Raw genomic sequence first — 17,212 nt, forward strand, 5'->3', positions numbered from 1 at the left:
TTCTCATTTAGGTTGTGGCAACCATTGAGGGATAATTCATTAAAACCTAAATTCTGGCCTAAATACCATCTCACAACACTGCCAAACATGGTATATTAATGCCTGTTCCCCCACCCTAAAATATATAGACTAACCACTGGATGGATAAGATTAAACAGGATTCAGAAAACTATGCTTTCACGCCACATCTGATCTGTCACTTGCTTTTATAATCAAAGTTTTATTGGAATACTGCCACACTCAACCATTTAAATTTTATCCCTGGCTACAATCAATAAAAGCATTGAATAGATGTAACAGTGATCTTATAGCCTGTGAAGTCTAAAATGTTTAGGTTTAGTCCTTTATAAAATCAAGTTTGCTGACCTAGTATAGAATAATGCTTTTGGTGGCAGCAATGCCAGTGTGGAATCATATCAGCAGAAGTTCTGATAAAACCTGGGACTTACAGCTATCCAGATACCAATGTGAAGTGTCGGAATGAATCTGTGTGTGGCTAGTGACCCACTACCATCCTTGTCTCAAATAACCTTTGAGATCATCGTTACATCACTGTGTCGTAAGGTTCAGAAACTTCCTTCAGAGTCTGTACATCCTGCTCTCTCTGAACTTCAAACACATGATGTGTGTTCTCTTCACTCCATTGCACACATGCATTCCTCTCAATGAGCACTGTTTAGTCAAGTAGCTCCCTCATAACTATTTAAAATCTATTGAAATAGTACTTATTTATTTTTTCAAGTTTTATTTAAGTTTCAGTTAGTTAATCTACAGTGTAACATTAGTTTTGGGTGTACAACTTAGCGATTCAATGCTTACATAACACCCAGTGCTCATCACAAATGCCCTCCTTACTCCCCATCACCTATTAGCCCATCTCCTTACCAACCTCCCCTCTGGTAACCATCAGTTTGTTCTCTATAGTTAAAAGTCTGTTTTTTGGTTTGCCTCTCTCTTTTTCTCCCATATGATTGTTTTGTTTATTGAATTCCACCTACATGTGAAATCACACAGTATTTGTCTTTCTCTCACTGACTTACTTCGCTTACCATAATACTCACCAGCTCCATCTGCATCATTGCAAATGGCAAGATTTCAATCTTCTTTTATGGCTGAGTAATATTCCGTTGTATGTGTATAACACATCTTCTTTATCCATTCATGACCATAGCAATTTATTACTAGATATGTCTCCTGGGGTAAGGAAAACAAAGGCAAAAAAAATAGTGGGACTTCATCAAAATAAAAAGCTTCTGTACAGTGAAGGAAATAATAAAACTGAAAGGTTTTAGGAATGGGAGAAGATATTTGCAAATGACTTCTCTGATAAAAGGTTGGTATCCAAAATATATAAAAACCTTACATAATCCAACACCCAAAAAACAAATAATCCAATTAAAAATGGGCAGATGACATGAAGAGACATTTTTCTGAAGAAGACATACACATGGTCAACAGACATATGAAAACACGCTCAACATCACTCATCATCAGGGAACTATAAATCAAAACCACAGTTAGATGTTACCTCACACCTGTCAGAATGGCTAAAATAAACAACACAAGAAAAAACAGGTTGCAAGGTTGCAGATAAAGGGGAAACCTCTTGCACTGTTGGTGAGAATGCAAACTGGTGAAACCACAGTGGAAAACATGGAGATTCTTAAGGTTAAAAATAGAACGACCTTATGATACAGCAATTACACTATTGGGTATTTATCCAAAGAATAAAAAAAAAAACTAATTAAAAGGGATACATGCATCCTTTATAATTTTTTTTTCTGTGCTCTCTTTTTAAAAGGTGGAAAATAATTCTTTTAGGAAATCATTCATTTAGACAAAAATATATTTTATGGGCCTCAGGAACACAATTACTTTCATCATACCTCTTTATTTACTTGTTTCCATATTTGTCCATGCATGGATGCTTTTATTTGCAAAACCTAAGACCTTATCAATAAACTGCATCTCACTGTCTGATTTTCCCCATCAACCCACATCTCCTGTTTCACCCAGTTCAAAGTAACCATTCACTTAAATCCGGTGTTCACCATGAATCTTTTGTTCATCATTCCTTTACTTTCATTTTTTATGTAGTTTGCATTTGTGCATATTCCTAAAGAGGGAGAGAGTGTGTACATACCCATGCATGCATGTGTGTGTTTAATTGTTTTAAACTTTATAAAGAAAGTTTCAGGCTGTATATAATTTGAAGGGACTCAGTTTTTTCACCTATTACTATGATTCATTTATTTTGTTGGATATATTATTATAGTTAATTTGTTTTTATTGCCAAGTAAAACTCCATTGGGTGGATGTACCACAATTAAGTCATCTACTTTCCCATTAAGGACATGTAGGTTTGTGAAATCATAGAAAATATATATTGGTTTCTGCTCCCTGTTCCTGCCACAGAGCTCCCCAAACCCTTATAATTTCCTAAGTGATAAGAGCACGAAGAGTATCTTGTTATAATTGTTTTTACCCCATCCCTGACACAGGGTTCCTGGATATTCTATCGGGGGAATTCTAGGTGAGCCCCTGGGATGGGTCCTGAATGGGGCCTGGTCACCAGAAAGACTAAACTATGATTAGAAGCTTGGAATTTTCAGTTTCACCCCACACCAACATCTTCCAGTGTGAAGAGAGAGGCTGGAAATGGATTTAACACACCGATCATATTTATGTGAGAAAGCCTCTATAAAATCCTGATAGCATGGGGTCCAGAGAGCATCCAAGTTGGAGAACACATCCTCATACCCGAAGGGTGACATATCACAATTACATGGGGACAGAAGGGCCTGTATTTGAGACCTTCCCAGACCTTGCCATATGTATGTCCTCACCTGGCTGTTCATCTGTGTTCCTTACCATATATTTAACAAACTGATAAATATAAATATAAGTGCTTCCCTGAGTTCTGTGAGCTACTCCAGCAAATTAATCAAACCTGAGGAAGGATTATGCGAACCTGCAATTTGTAGCCAAATTAAATAGAAGTTGTGGATAACCGGGGGTCTACTAATTGTGATTGACATCTGAAGTTGGGGGCAGTCTTGTGGGACTGAGGCCTTAGTGAGATCAGATGCTATCTCTAGGTAGACAGTGTTGAAATTGAGTAAAATTGTAGGACACCCAGCTGGTGTTACAAAGAATTGCTTGATGTGGGGAAAACCTCTCACAACAACAGTGTCAGTCCAGTATTCTATATGCATGTGGTAGTGGTATCAGAGTAAAGGAGACACATAGGGAGAAATATGGGAGGAAAAAACTGGATTTTTTCACAACTCAGAAGGGAGCACTCTAGTTTCCAAACATAGAACTGCTTCTCTGGGTTTTGCTATTAAGAAGAACTCCTGTGGGGCATCTGAGTGGCTCAGTGAAAGCCTCTGCCTTCATTCAGCTCAGGTCATGATCACAGTGTCCTGGGATCAAGCCTCGGATCAGGTGGGCTCTCTGCTCTGTAGGGAGCCTGCTTCCCCCCTCTGTCTACCTGTCTCTCTGCCTACTTGTGATCTCTGTCTGTCAAATAAATAAATAAAATCTTAAAAAAAGAAGAAGAAGAACTCTTGTTATACAAGTGAAAATACTTCTTTTGAAAATAGGCTTACCTGCAGAAGGGTAATGAGGTAACCGGTAACAGGTAACTGAGGGGATGTGAATGTTCAAATTTAGGAGGTAAATCCAAATTCTTTGCTAGTACTTATGTTACTTTATACTCAGCAGAAATGCATGGAAGGAGTTATTGAAGTACAGACTTGGTATTTTCAGACTTTTTCATTTTTCTCGAAAGGATGGGTATAAAAATTATCTCATGATTGTGATGTGTAACTCCTGATTAATAAAGAAAATTGAACATTTTCTTTATATGTTTGTTGGCTATATGTGTATCTTCTGTGATATGCCTGCTCATTTCTCTGGTCTATTTTTCTATTGGGCTGTTTGTGCTCTTCTTACTGATGAGTAGGTCTTCTTTGTATATTATTGATCCTAATCTATTAGTTGTAAGCATTGTAAATATTTTCTCCCACTTTGTTACATGTCATTTCATTCTTTATCTTGGCCTTTGAAGAATAGAAATTTTTACTTTTAGATAGTATAGTCAATTTTTTCAGTTTTTAAAAATGCATTGCCAATGCCTATTTGTGACAAGAAAACCCTGTCCAAAAATATTTTTTATTTAAATTCAATTAATTAACATATAGTGTATTATTAGTTTCAGAAGTAGAGGTCAGTGATTCATCAGTTGCATATAACACCTAGTGCCCATTACATCACATGCCCTCCTTAATTCCCATCACCCAGTTACCCCAACCCCCTCCAAAGTCCCCTCCACAGCCCTCAGTTTGTTTCCTATGATTAAGAGTATTGGGGTGCCTGGGTGGCTTGGTCAGTTAAGTGGCTGCCTTGGGCTCAGGTCAGGACCCCAGGGTCCTGGGATCAAGCCCCATGTCAGGTTCCCTGCTCTGCAGGGAGTCTGGTTCTCTCTCTCCCTCTGCCCTTCCCCCTACTTGTTCTCTCTCTCTCTCTCTCTCTCAAGTAAATAAAAACAATCTTTTTTTAAGAGCCTCTTATGGTTTGTCTTCCTCTCTAATTTCATCTTGTTTTATTTTTCCTTCCCTTCCCTTTGACCCTTTGTTTTGTATCTTAAGTTCCACATATGAGTGAAATCATAAGATAATTGTCTTTCTCTGATTGACTTATTTCAGTTAGCATAATATTTTCTAGTTCATCCACACCATTGCAAATGTTAAGATTTCATTTTTGATGGCTAAGTACAGGGTGGTTCGGTAGCTCTACTTTCAACTTTTTGAGGAAACTCCATGCTCTTTTCCAGAGTGACTGTACAAGCTTACATTCCCACCAACACTGAAAGAAGGTTCCCCTTTCTCTGAATCCTCACCAACATTTATTTTTTCCTTTCTTATTAATTTTAGCCATTCTGACTGGTGTGAGGTGGTACCTCATTGTAGTTTTGATTTGTATTTCCCTGACACCAGTGATGTTGAACATTTTTCATGTGTCTGTTGGCCCTTTGCATGTTTACTTTGGGGAAATGTCTATTCATGTCTTCAGTCCATTTCATGACTGGATTATTTGTTTTTAGGGTGTTGGGTTTGAGAAGTTCTTTATAGATTTTGGATACTAGCTCTTTTTCAAATAAGACATTTGCAAATATCTTCTCCCATTCTGTTGATTGTCTTTTGGTTTTGTTGACTGTTTCTTTTTTTTTTTTTTAAAGATTTTATTTATTTTTCTTGACAGACAGAAATCACAAGTAGGCAGAGAGGCAGGCAGAGAGAGAGGGGGAAGCAGGCTCCCGCTGAGCAGAGAGCCCGATGCGGGGCTCGATCCCAGGACCCTGGGATCATGACCTGAGCCGAAGGCAGAGGCTTTAACCCACTGAGCCACCCAGGCGCCCCTTGTTGACTGTTTCTTTTGCTGTGCAAAAGCTTTTTATCTTGCCCAATAGTTCATTTTTGCTTTGTTTTTCTTGCCATGAGAGATGTGTCTATCAAGAGTTTGCTGTGGCCAAGGTCAAAGAGGTTGCCGCCTATGTTCTTCTCTAGGATTTCAATGAATTCCTGTCTCACATATAGGTCTTTCATCCATTTTGAGTTTATTTTTGTGTCTGGTGTAAGAAAATGGTCTGGTTTCATTCTTCTACATGTGGCTGTCCAAATTTCCCACACCATTTGTTAAAGATACTGTCTTTTTTACATGCTTTGACAAAGATTAGTTGTCTATAGAACTGAGGGTCCATTTCTGGGTTCTCTATTCTGTTCCATTGATCCATATGTCAGATATATGTGTCTAATGATTACAATTTTGTAATATATGAAGTCTGGCGTTGTGATGCTACCAGCTTTGGTTTTCTTTTTCAACAGTCCTCTGGCTATCCAGGGTCTTTTTGGTTCCATACAAATTTTATGATTATTTGTTCCAACTCTGTGAAAAATGATGATGCTATTTTGATAGGGATTGTATTGAGTGTATAGATGGTTATACACATTTTAATAATATTTATATTTATAATATTTAATATATTATATTTATAGTATAAATAAATTTATAATATAATATTTAATAATATTTATTCTTTCAGTCCATGAGCATGGAAACTTTTTCAATCTCTTTGTGTCTTCTTCAATTTCTTTCATAAGTGTTCTATAGTTTTCAGAATGCAGATCCTTTATGTCTTTGGTTAGGTTTATTCCTACATATCTCATATTATCTTTAGTGCGATTATAAATGGGGTCAATTCCTTAATTTCTTTTTCCTCTGTCTCATTGTTAGTGAATATAAATGTAACTGATTTCTGCACTATTTTGTATCCTGCCACTGCTGAATTCCTGTATGAATTCTAGAATATCATGTTATCTGCAAAGAGTGGGAGCTTAATTTCTTCTTTGCCAATTTGGATGCCTTTTGGGTGCCTTTTGTTTCTTTTTGTTGTCTTTTTGCTGAGGCTAGGACTTCAGGTACAGTTACTATGTTAACAATAGTGGTGAGAGTGGACATCCCTGTCATTTTCCTTACTTTAGGGGAAAAGCTCTCAGTGTTTCTCCATTGAAAATAATATTTGCTGTGGGCTCTTCACAAATGGCTTTCACGATATTGAGATATATTTCCTCTATTCCTACACTGTGGATAGTTTAAATCAAGAAAGGATGCTATATTTTTGTCAAACAATTTTTCTGCATCAATTGAGAGGATCATATGTTTTTTGTCCTTTTATTAATGTAGTATATCACAGTGATTGATTTGCAGATGTTGAATCACCCTTGCAGTCCAGGAATAAATCCCACTTGGTCATGGTGAATAATCATTTTAATATATTGTTGGATCCGATTGGCAATCTTGGTGGGAATTTTTGCATCCATGTTCATTAGGTATAGTGGTCTGTAATTCTCCTTTTTGGTAGGGTCTTTGGTTTTGGGATCAAGGTAATGCTGGCCTCATAGAAAGAGTTTGGAAGTTTTCCTTCCATTTCTATTTTTTGAAACAGCTTCAAAAGTATAGTTATTAATTATTAATTATTCCTTAAATATTTGGTAGAATTACACTAGGAGGTCATTTGGTCCTGGGCTCTTGTTTGTTGTGACATTTCTCATTAGTGCATCAATTTCTTTGCTGGTTATGGGTCTGTTCAGGTTTTCCATTTCTTCCTGTTTCAGGTTCCATCTCTTCCAGATTGCCTAATTTGTTGGCATATAGTTGCTCATAATATGTTCTTATAATTGTATTTCTGTGGTGTTGGTTCTGATCTCTCCCCTTTCATTCATGATTTCATTCATTTGTGTCATTTCTCTTTACTTTTTGATAACTCTGGCTAATAGTTTATCAATCTTATGAATTCTTTCAAAGAACCAGCTTCTGGTTTTGTTTATCTGTTCTACTCTTCTTTTGGTTTCTGTATCATTGATTTCTGCCCTAATCTTTATTGTTTCTCTTCTCCTGCTGGATTTAGGCTTTATTTGGTATTCTTTTTCCAGCTCCTTTAGGTGCAAGGTTAGATTGTGTATTTGAGACCATTCTTGTTTCTTGAGGAAGGCTTGTATTGCTATATACTTCACTCTTAAGACTGCCTTTTCTGCATCCCAAAGGTTTTGGAGAGTGATGTTTTCATTTTCACTTGCTTTCATTAATTTTTAAAATTCTTCTTTAATTTCCTGGTTGATTCATTCATTTAGTAGATTGTTCTTTAACCTCCAAGTGTTTGTGTTCCTTCCAAATTTTTTCTTGTAATTGATTTCAAGTTTTAAAGCACTGTGGTTGAAAATATGCATAGTATGATCTTAATCTTTTTGTACTGGTTGAGAACTGATTTGTGACCCAGAACATGATCCATTCTGGAGAATGTACCATATTCACTCAAAAAGAATGTGTATACTGTTTGTTTAAGATGAAATACTCTGAATATATCTGTGAAGTCCATCTGGTCTACTGTGTCGTCCAAATCCCTTTTTTTCTTGTTGGGCTTCTGCTTAGATGATCTGTGCATTGCTGTAAGTAGTGTATTAAAGTCCCCTATTATTGTATTATTATCGATGTGTTTCTTTAATTTACTAATTGGTTTATATAATTGGCTGCTCCCAAGTTAGGGGCATAAATATTTACAATTGTTAGATCTTCTTGTTGGATATATTCTTTAATTATGATTTCAAGTCCCTCTTCATCTCTTATTACAGTCCTTGATTTAAGATCTTACTGGTTTGATATAAGGATTGTGACCCCAGCTTTCTTGTGATGTCCATTAGCATGATAAATTGTTCCTCACCTCCTCACTTTCAATCTGGAGGTGTATTGGGGTCTAAAATGAGTCTCTTGTTGACAAGATATTGATTGGTCTTGTTTTTTTTTTTTATCCAATCTGATGCCCTGTGTCTTTTCATTGTAATAGTTAGCCCATTTATATTCAGAGTAATTATTGAAAAATATGAATTTAGCACCATTTTATTATTTGTAAATTCTGTTTCTGTGTATTATCTCTGTTTTTGTTTTTCTTGTCATTGTTACTTTTAGGCTCTGTCATCCTTTAAATTATCCTCTTTAATACTTCTTAAAGGGCTGGTTCACAAATTGTTTAAGTTTCTGTTTGTCCCAGAAGCTTTTTATTACTTCTATTTTGAATGACATCCTAGCTGGATAAAATATTCTTGGCTGTATATTTTTTGCATTTAGCACCTTGAGTATATAATGCCAGTCCTTTCTGGCCTGCCAGGTCTCTGGGGACAGGTCTGCTGCCAACCTTATGTTGCTTCCCTCATATGTTAAGGTCCTCTTGCTCTGAGCTGCTGCTGCTTTCAGGATGTTCTCTTTATCTCTGAAATTTATAAGCTTGACTATTATATGTTGGGGTGTTGATGTATTTTTATTGATTTTGAGGCATCTTCTCTGTGCCTCCTGGACTGGAATGCCTATTTCCTTCCCCAGATTAGGGAAGTTCTCAGCTATAATTTGTTCAAATAAACCTGCCCCCCCTCCTCCTCTCTCCCTCCTTCTTTAACTCCTCCTCCTTCTCCTTCTTCTTTTTTTTCTTCTTTCCAATTATTCTAATATTGTTTCACCTTATGATATCACTGATCTTTTGAGTCCTCCCCTCATGATCCAGTTGTTTACCTCTCTTTTTCTGAGCTTCCTTACTCTCCATCATTTTGTCTTTTTTATTACTGTCTCTCTCTTCTCCCTCATTAATCTAGCAGTAAGAGCCTCCATTTTTTATTGCATCTCAGTAACACTCTTTTCCATTTCGAACTGATTAAATGTTAGTCCTTTTGTTCCTCTGGTAAGGATGCTCTAGAGTCTTCTAGGTTTTTTGAAAGTCCAGCTAGTAATTTTATAATCATTGTTTTGAATTCTGGTTCTACTTCTAACACCTTATTATATTCATACGGATTAAATCCCTGGCAGTAAGTACTATCTCTTATTCTCTTTTATGGGGTGAGTACTCCCATCTTGTCATTATGCCCAGAAAGGAATAGATGAAAGAGCGAGAAAATACAAAAATAGCAACAATAACACCAGAAAAATATACACAGAGCAAATTGGGAAAGAACAGAACCCCCCCCACCACCAAAAGAGAGAGAGAGAGAGAAACTGAGAATAAAGTCAAACAGAAGGTGAACAGAACAGAACAATAAACTAGATCCTGAGTCTGTATGTTAGAAGAAACTAGATTCCAAAATAAGAAGGAAAGAAAAAACATATATACAAAAATAAAATTGAATAAAATGAAAAGAAACCAAAAATGAAAAAAAAAAACCATAAATGTGAAAATGACAACTTAAAAAAAGATTTGATAGAATAAGAAAAATAGGGGCTGCCTGGGTGGCTCAGTGGGTTAAGCCTCTGCCTTCAGCTCAGGTCATGATCTCAGGGTCCTGGGACCGAGTCCCGCATTGGGCTCTCTGCTGGGCAGGGAGCCTGCTTCCTCCTCCCTCCCTCTCTCTCCCTCTCTCTCTGCTTGCCTCTCTGCCTACTTGTGATCTCTCTCTGTCAAATAAATAAAATCTTTAGAAAAAAAAAAAGAAAGAAAAATAACTGGAAAGGAAAAAAAAAAAACCTGAAACTGAAAGACAGAAGAATCATAAGAAAAATCTACAAATGCGATATACTGTTTTCCCCTAGTACTGGAGTCTTACAGTTCCCTATGACTGGTAAACTTGGCATTAACTGGATATTCCTGCTGGTCTTCTGGGGTAGAGGCCTGTAGCTCTGATTCTCAAGTGTCTTTCCCCTGATTGGAATTGCATCACCTTTCCAGGGGGCCAGGCTAAGTAAGTCGCTCCAGATTGCTCTCTGTGGAAGGATTTCAGCACTGATTTGAAGGATATAAATGGCTGTGCCCTGATATTTAGCCCCAGAGCTGAAAGTTCACACCCCTTACTCTTCAGTATACTCTTGCAGAAAAGCAGTCAATCACTCAGCTCCCTGGTTTTCCTCTGAACTCTATGTTCATCCAGCTGTAACCATGTGTTTCTATCTCAGGCACGCATCCCCACTTTGAGTCTCTACACTTTACAGATTATTATGGTGCACACCCATTTTGCTCTTCCTGAGGCAGGGAAGGGGTTCTCACCATGGTTCTGCCTCTTGGTAGGTCCCTGCTCAGAGAGCGCTTACCCAACCATGTAGCAGTTCACGGTTTGTGGCAACACCAAACAAAAAGACAGCACCTGGACTCACTGTTTGTGAGTGGTGTCCTGGCTCTAATGCTTGGGATCTTTGCTGCACTCAGGCACCCCTGTTCTTTTTGTGATTCCAGGGATCCTGAGATCATGCTGTCCCACCCGGGATTCCACTCCTCTTCACCACCTGAGCACGTTTCAGGCATGGATTCTCCCACCGGAGTAGATTTGAAAGTTCTGATTTTGTGCCCTGTTGCTATATCACTTTCCAGTAGCTGGCTTATGGAGGCTCCCTCCCTCACAGTTTAACTTCCGATATATCACCTTGGATTCACGTCTCCCTACCTCTTACCTTGGTTACTCTTCTATTTGTATAATTGCAGCAATTCTCTTCTCATATCTATGGTCGATTTTGCAGGTGTTCAGAATGATTTGGTAACTATCTAGCTGGATCCCAGGGACCAGACAAAATTAGGGCTCCCTATTCCTCAGCCATCCTAGCTTTAGGTTCCCCAAAATATATATTTTTAAAAAACTAATTTTTTTAAATGAAGCTTTAAAATTCTGGTTTTGATATGTAGATCTTTAACATACCTGGAATTGATTTTTCTATATTATATAAAATACTAACCCAATATATTTATTGGACAATTTCTCATTTCCCCATTGATTTCTCAGATATCACAGTTATATACCAAAATTCCAAACACATTTGGGCCTCTTTCTGGACTCTCCTTTTATTCTGTTTGTCAATTTAGTTCTGTACTATTACCACACTGTGTTTATTACCATGTCTTTATAATAATTATTAGAATAATAAACCCCCCATACCCCACAGGCTTTCCTTAGAAGCACCTGTTTGTAACCTTTTTTTTTTTCTTAAGATTTTATTTATTTATCTGACAGAGAGAGAGATCACAAATAGGCAGAGAGGCAGGCAGAGAGAGAGAAGGAGAAGCAGGCTCCCTGCTGAGCAGAGAGCCCAATGCAGGGCTTGATCCCAGGACCCTGGGATCATGACCTAAGCTGAAGGCAGAGGATTTAATCCACTGATCCACCCAGGCACCCCTGTTTGTAACATTTTACTTGGTCATATAAAATCAGAATAATCATCAAGTTTCATGTCTATGAATTGTATTAAATCTATGGATCAATTTTTAGGGGAAATGTCATCAGCATGGTATTTAACCCTATCTGTGATCATTGTATCTCTATCTGGAACCTTAAAAAAAATTTCTAAATAAAGTTTTGTAATTTTTTCTATAAATATACCAATATATTGTGTTAAATTTAATAATTTTGTAAATAATTTTATAAGTTTAAGATTCTTTTCCTTCCATTCCTAAGTTATTTGAAATATTTACCATGATTACCTGTTGGATTTTTTCAACCATTAATCAAATGATAATATGTTTTTCTCTCTTAATCTGTTAATGAGTTACATTCATGAATTTGTTTTGTTGGTTTTCTAAGAAAATAAATTTTGAACTTTCTCCCTTTTTTTTTTAAGATTTTATTTATTTATTTGACAGACAGAACACAAGTAGGCAGAGAGGCAGGCAGAGAGAGAGGGAGAAACAGGTTCACCACTGAGCAGAGAGCCCGATGTGGGACTCAATCCCAGAACCCTGGGATCATGACCTGAGCCGAGGGCAGCTGCTTAACCAACTGAGCCACCCAGGTGCCCTGAACCTTCTCCCTCTTTAATAAGTTAGAGTTAATTTATCCAAAACTAATTCTCTGTAGCGTATCCTTGCAAAGCTCCACTGGAAACCAGCTATTTTTTTAGTTCATGAGGCAATCATTCTTGGTAGAGTTTTAAGGTGAAGACTCAGGCCCCTAGTTCTGTAAGGTTCGGATCTCAGTCCCTGAGGGCTGGTGCCTTCCCATTAAAAATGCCATAGTAAAGGATTAGGGATAAAGACCAAGATTCTACCATGTTACTTGGTAGCATTTTTTAAAATTCCCAAACATGTGGGGATTTTGTATTAATGTTTTGTTGCCAAGTTCTAACTTCTAATTCATTCTAACTTGTTCATATATTTTAAATCTTTCTAACTTTCTATATGTTTGACTTATCAATAATCAGAAGAGTGTACTGACATTCAGTACTGTTAAAATTAATTTGTATGTCAGGACCCAGAAAATGAAGGTCACCTCAGCGACCTTGACCATGTCACAAATGTAAACTTAAATAAGCCTGCACTCACAGAAAACACCTCTCAAAGTATCCTAACATACACCAATTACAGTTCCTCAGCTTAGCTTTAGTAGGTTACCATATCCTAGAAATTGAGACCTGCTACCCTAAACTCCCAGCCAATCATGCCCGTTTCCAAGTTCCCTCCTCTAAAGTTCTACCAAACTCCCTCTTACCCCAAATCCCTTGGGAGCAGCGTTCCACGGCTTGTGAGTTACTGTAATCCTCCAACACATGAACCGCTTTTTTCCTTGAATACAAGTCATCACTTGTCATTAAATTGTTTGTTTTATCATTTGACAGTACAATACATTTGACAGTACAATGGATATATCAATGTCTCTAATGTCTATTATTTAATGTCTAATGTCTATTATCTAATGTCTCTAATGTCTATTAATTGTGATTCATGTAATTTAAGGTTTAAAATTTCTACATTTTCCAAATGTATTGAAATCTTTTTATCATTATGTGATGATTTATTCTATTCTTTTGCAGGGGCGGGCAGAGGGAGAGGGAGAAAGAGAATTTTAAGCAGGCTTCATGCCCAGTGGGCAGCCCAACACAGGGCTCAATCTCACAGCCCTGAGATCATGACCTGAGTGGAAATTAAGAGTCAGACACTTAACCAACTGAACCACCGAGGCACCCACCTTTCTTAATAGTTTTTTTTTTATCTTGAAGTCTACTTTATCTGATATAAGTAACTATACCAACTTTATCTTGACTAACATTTGCCTGATGTAATTTTTTTTTCATATTTTTACTTTTGATCTTTGCATGTCCTTATATTTGGTGTTTCTTTTGTAAAGATTATACATTTAGATTATTTGCCCTATTGACCACTTCTGTATCTTTTAACTGGGGAGTTCAGTCTAATTGTATTTCTTTTAATTACTTGGACCTGCTTCTACCATCTTAATTCATTATTTCACTTTGTCTCCCTTTTACTAAGTTTCTTTTAATTCAGTTCAACTGGATCAGGGTAAATGAATGGCTCAAAGAGGGAAAATTCTAAGGACAAATAAAACATTACTGATGTGTTTGAAACTACTAAGCTGGAATATTAAGTGTTGAACTTACTGATCTAGGATGTTAACTTCATGAAGACAGTAAGTAGCACATAGTAGGTACTTACTATGTTAATTTGGTATATTCCTGACATATCTTCATTCTTTGGACAGTTTGGGAATAAGGTAGGAATAGGAACAAAGAATACTAAGCAAATAAAAAAGCAAGGCAACTATGAACTCCAGGAAAAACAAAAAACATTGTATAAGACGAGGAATGTAATCATAGTATAAAAGCAGCATTGAATAATATTTATATGGTCATAACTATATAAACATTGAATACATATTTAATGAAAATTATACTTGACTATACTGGGGTGCTATCAAAAGGAGTATTGTGTGTGTAGTTGTATTTATGAGGGATTATTTAAGAGTTGCATCTTTTATAGGAAGCAATAGATAGAAAGTATAAAGCCAGTTACTTAGATTAAAAAAAAAGTGATGCCAGTAAGAAACAAAAAATGATGTTTTTATTAAAAAAAAACCTTCTTTAATGAAGGGTTATTTGGAAATGGGGACAAGTGACAAATACTATTATTTTTGTTGCAAGTTTTGCAAAATTATTGGCATCTATATATACATGATTTTGATATTGATAAAAACAATTTATTAAAAACAATTTATTAAAACAATTCATTAAAAAATTTAAACAAAACATAAAAAAAAACTGTATGAATTAGTATACTTACTCAGCGACTAAAACTATGTGTAAAGATGGGAATTGGTGCATATCAAAGAGAAGTTAAATCATGCTAAATTTCTTGAATTGTTTGGGAGGTTAATGGAAGCATACACATTTTAGAAAAGTACAATGCACATATGTATTGAAATTTAATTGCAGGGGGAGACAAACCATGAGAGACTGTGGACTCTGAGAAACAAACAGAGGGTTTTGGAGGGGAAGGGGGTAGGGGAATGGGTGAGCCTAGTGGTGGGTATTAAGGAGGGCATGTGCTGCACGGAGCACTGGGTGTGGTGCATAAACAATGAATTTTGGAACACACACACACACAAATTAAATTTAATTTTAAAAAAAGAAACTTAAGGATAATCAACAAACTTACAGAATTAGAATGTTAAGCTTTGCTTTGAGCCTTATGTCATATAAGAAAGATGAGAGACTATCCCACTACACAATATCTTCTTCAGAACACCTCCAGCTTCCAGAAAAAAAACATACTTTTTTCCAACATATCATGGGTCTCCACAGAAGTAGGGGAGGGTTTTGCCAAAGAATGGCAAAACTTTATGACCCCACTCCCACTCCCACCCTTTACCTAGATTACTCTAAGGATGAAGACAAGACCAATACTAATATTGGAATGCTATATCTTAGTCCAAAAACAACAGAAAGAAACTAAATATGAGTCTTCTTCATTCAGCCAAAATTCTAGATGAAGGTTCCAAGTCAGTGGTGTCCCTGGGTGTCAGCTGAAGAAGGATATCCTACCTGGAGAAAAAAATGTATCTTAATTTAGTTTCATGATTAAGATAAAATAATTAGGTACACAAACAATGGGAAAGCAGATCTCTTTGAGTGAGAGTCAGAGGAAATAAACAGAATCAGACCACTGAGAACAACAGATACTGGAAATTTCAGTCACAGAATATAGAACACTTATTTATAAAGATTTAAAAAGTAAGGGAGTTTCTATTTAAAACAGAGCACTACCGGGTATCTACCTTCAAGATACAAATATAGTGATCCGAAGGGGCACGTGCACCCGAATGTTTATAGCAGCAATGTCTAAAGACAACTATCATATGATCTCCCTGCTATGAGGAAGTGGAGATGCAACATGGGGCGTTAAAGGGGTAGGAGAAGAATAAATGAAACAAGATGGGATTGGGAGGGAGACAAGCCATAAGTGACTCTTAATCTCACAAAACAAACTGAGGGTTGCTGGGGGGAGGGGGGTTGGGAGAAGGGGGGTGGGGTTATGGACATTGGGGAGGGTATGTGCTATGGTGAGTGCTGTGAAGTGTGTAAACCTGGAGATTCACAGACCTGTACCCCTGGGGATAAAAATATATTATATGTTTATAAAAAATAAAAAATTAAAAAAATTAAAAATTAAAAAAACAGAGCATTTAACTCTTAATACATGGAACAACCTTGTTGATTCTCTGGAGAATTATGCTGAGTGAAAAAAGTGAACCCTAAAATGTTACTTATTGTTTTATTACATTTATATAATATTCTTTAAATAATGAAATTATAGAAGTGGAGAACAGATTAATGGTTACCAGCAATTAAGGAGTAGATGAGGGTGGTCTGGAAGGAGAATGTGGCTATAGAAAGGAAGCATGAGTGATCCTTGCAGTGATGGAAATGTTCTAAATGGTTGTGATAGTGTACTGTAGCTTTTCAAAATACTACCTTTGGGGGAAACTGAGAAAAGGGTACATGGATCTTTCTGTATATTTCCTACAACTGCTTGTGTATCTTCCACTATCTCAATATAAAGTGCATAAATTTTTAAAAAGTATGAAACTACTGGGGCGCCTGGGTGGCTCAGTGGGTTAAGCCTCTGCCTTCGGTTTAGGTCATGGTCTCAAGGTCCTGGGATCGAATCCTGTATCGGGTTCTCTGCTCAGCAGGGAGCTTGCTTCCCACACCCCGCCTGCCTCTCTGCCTACTTGTGATCTCTATCTCTCTCTGTCAAATAAATAAATAAAATCTTTTTTTAAAAGTATGAAACTATTACATGGAATTCAAATTTCTGTGTCCATGAGTAAAGTTGTATGGGAAACAGTCATGCTAATATGTTTACATATTATCTATGGCTGTTTTCAATGACAGAGTCAAGTAGTCATGAGAGAGATCATATGGTCTGCAAAGCCAGTAATTTCTAATTTACTTTTAAATATGAGGAAGACCATTACATTATGATTCCATAAGTCATGGCTATCTGATAATTTACATTAATATTCCTTTTCAGATGGAGCATTGATAAATTTATAAAAAAGATAGTGTTGGATCCTGGGGAAGATGTCTGGGACTTAACAAAAGAGAAAATAAATAGGTGTTCAATTTTCTACAAACACCAGATGCTGTAACTATTCTATAACTGGGAATACATTAGATTACTTCAACATGTCAAAAAATGAATCATTGCACAGCCAGCTAATGTGTCTCTTTAAACACATGTTTCATCCTCCTGAAGAAAAGCTTTTCCCTTTATGAATGCAATTTCATAACCACAATATTTTTTGATGTTATACAAAATGTTTTTTTTTAAACAGTTGCCCTTCAAAATCGTTATTCATACAATAAATAACCTCATCTGAACCAAACCAGAAATTGG

The sequence above is a fragment of the Mustela erminea genome, chromosome 6 (assembly GCF_009829155.1).
Source record: "Mustela erminea isolate mMusErm1 chromosome 6, mMusErm1.Pri, whole genome shotgun sequence".
Classification (NCBI taxonomy): domain Eukaryota; kingdom Metazoa; phylum Chordata; class Mammalia; order Carnivora; family Mustelidae; genus Mustela; species Mustela erminea.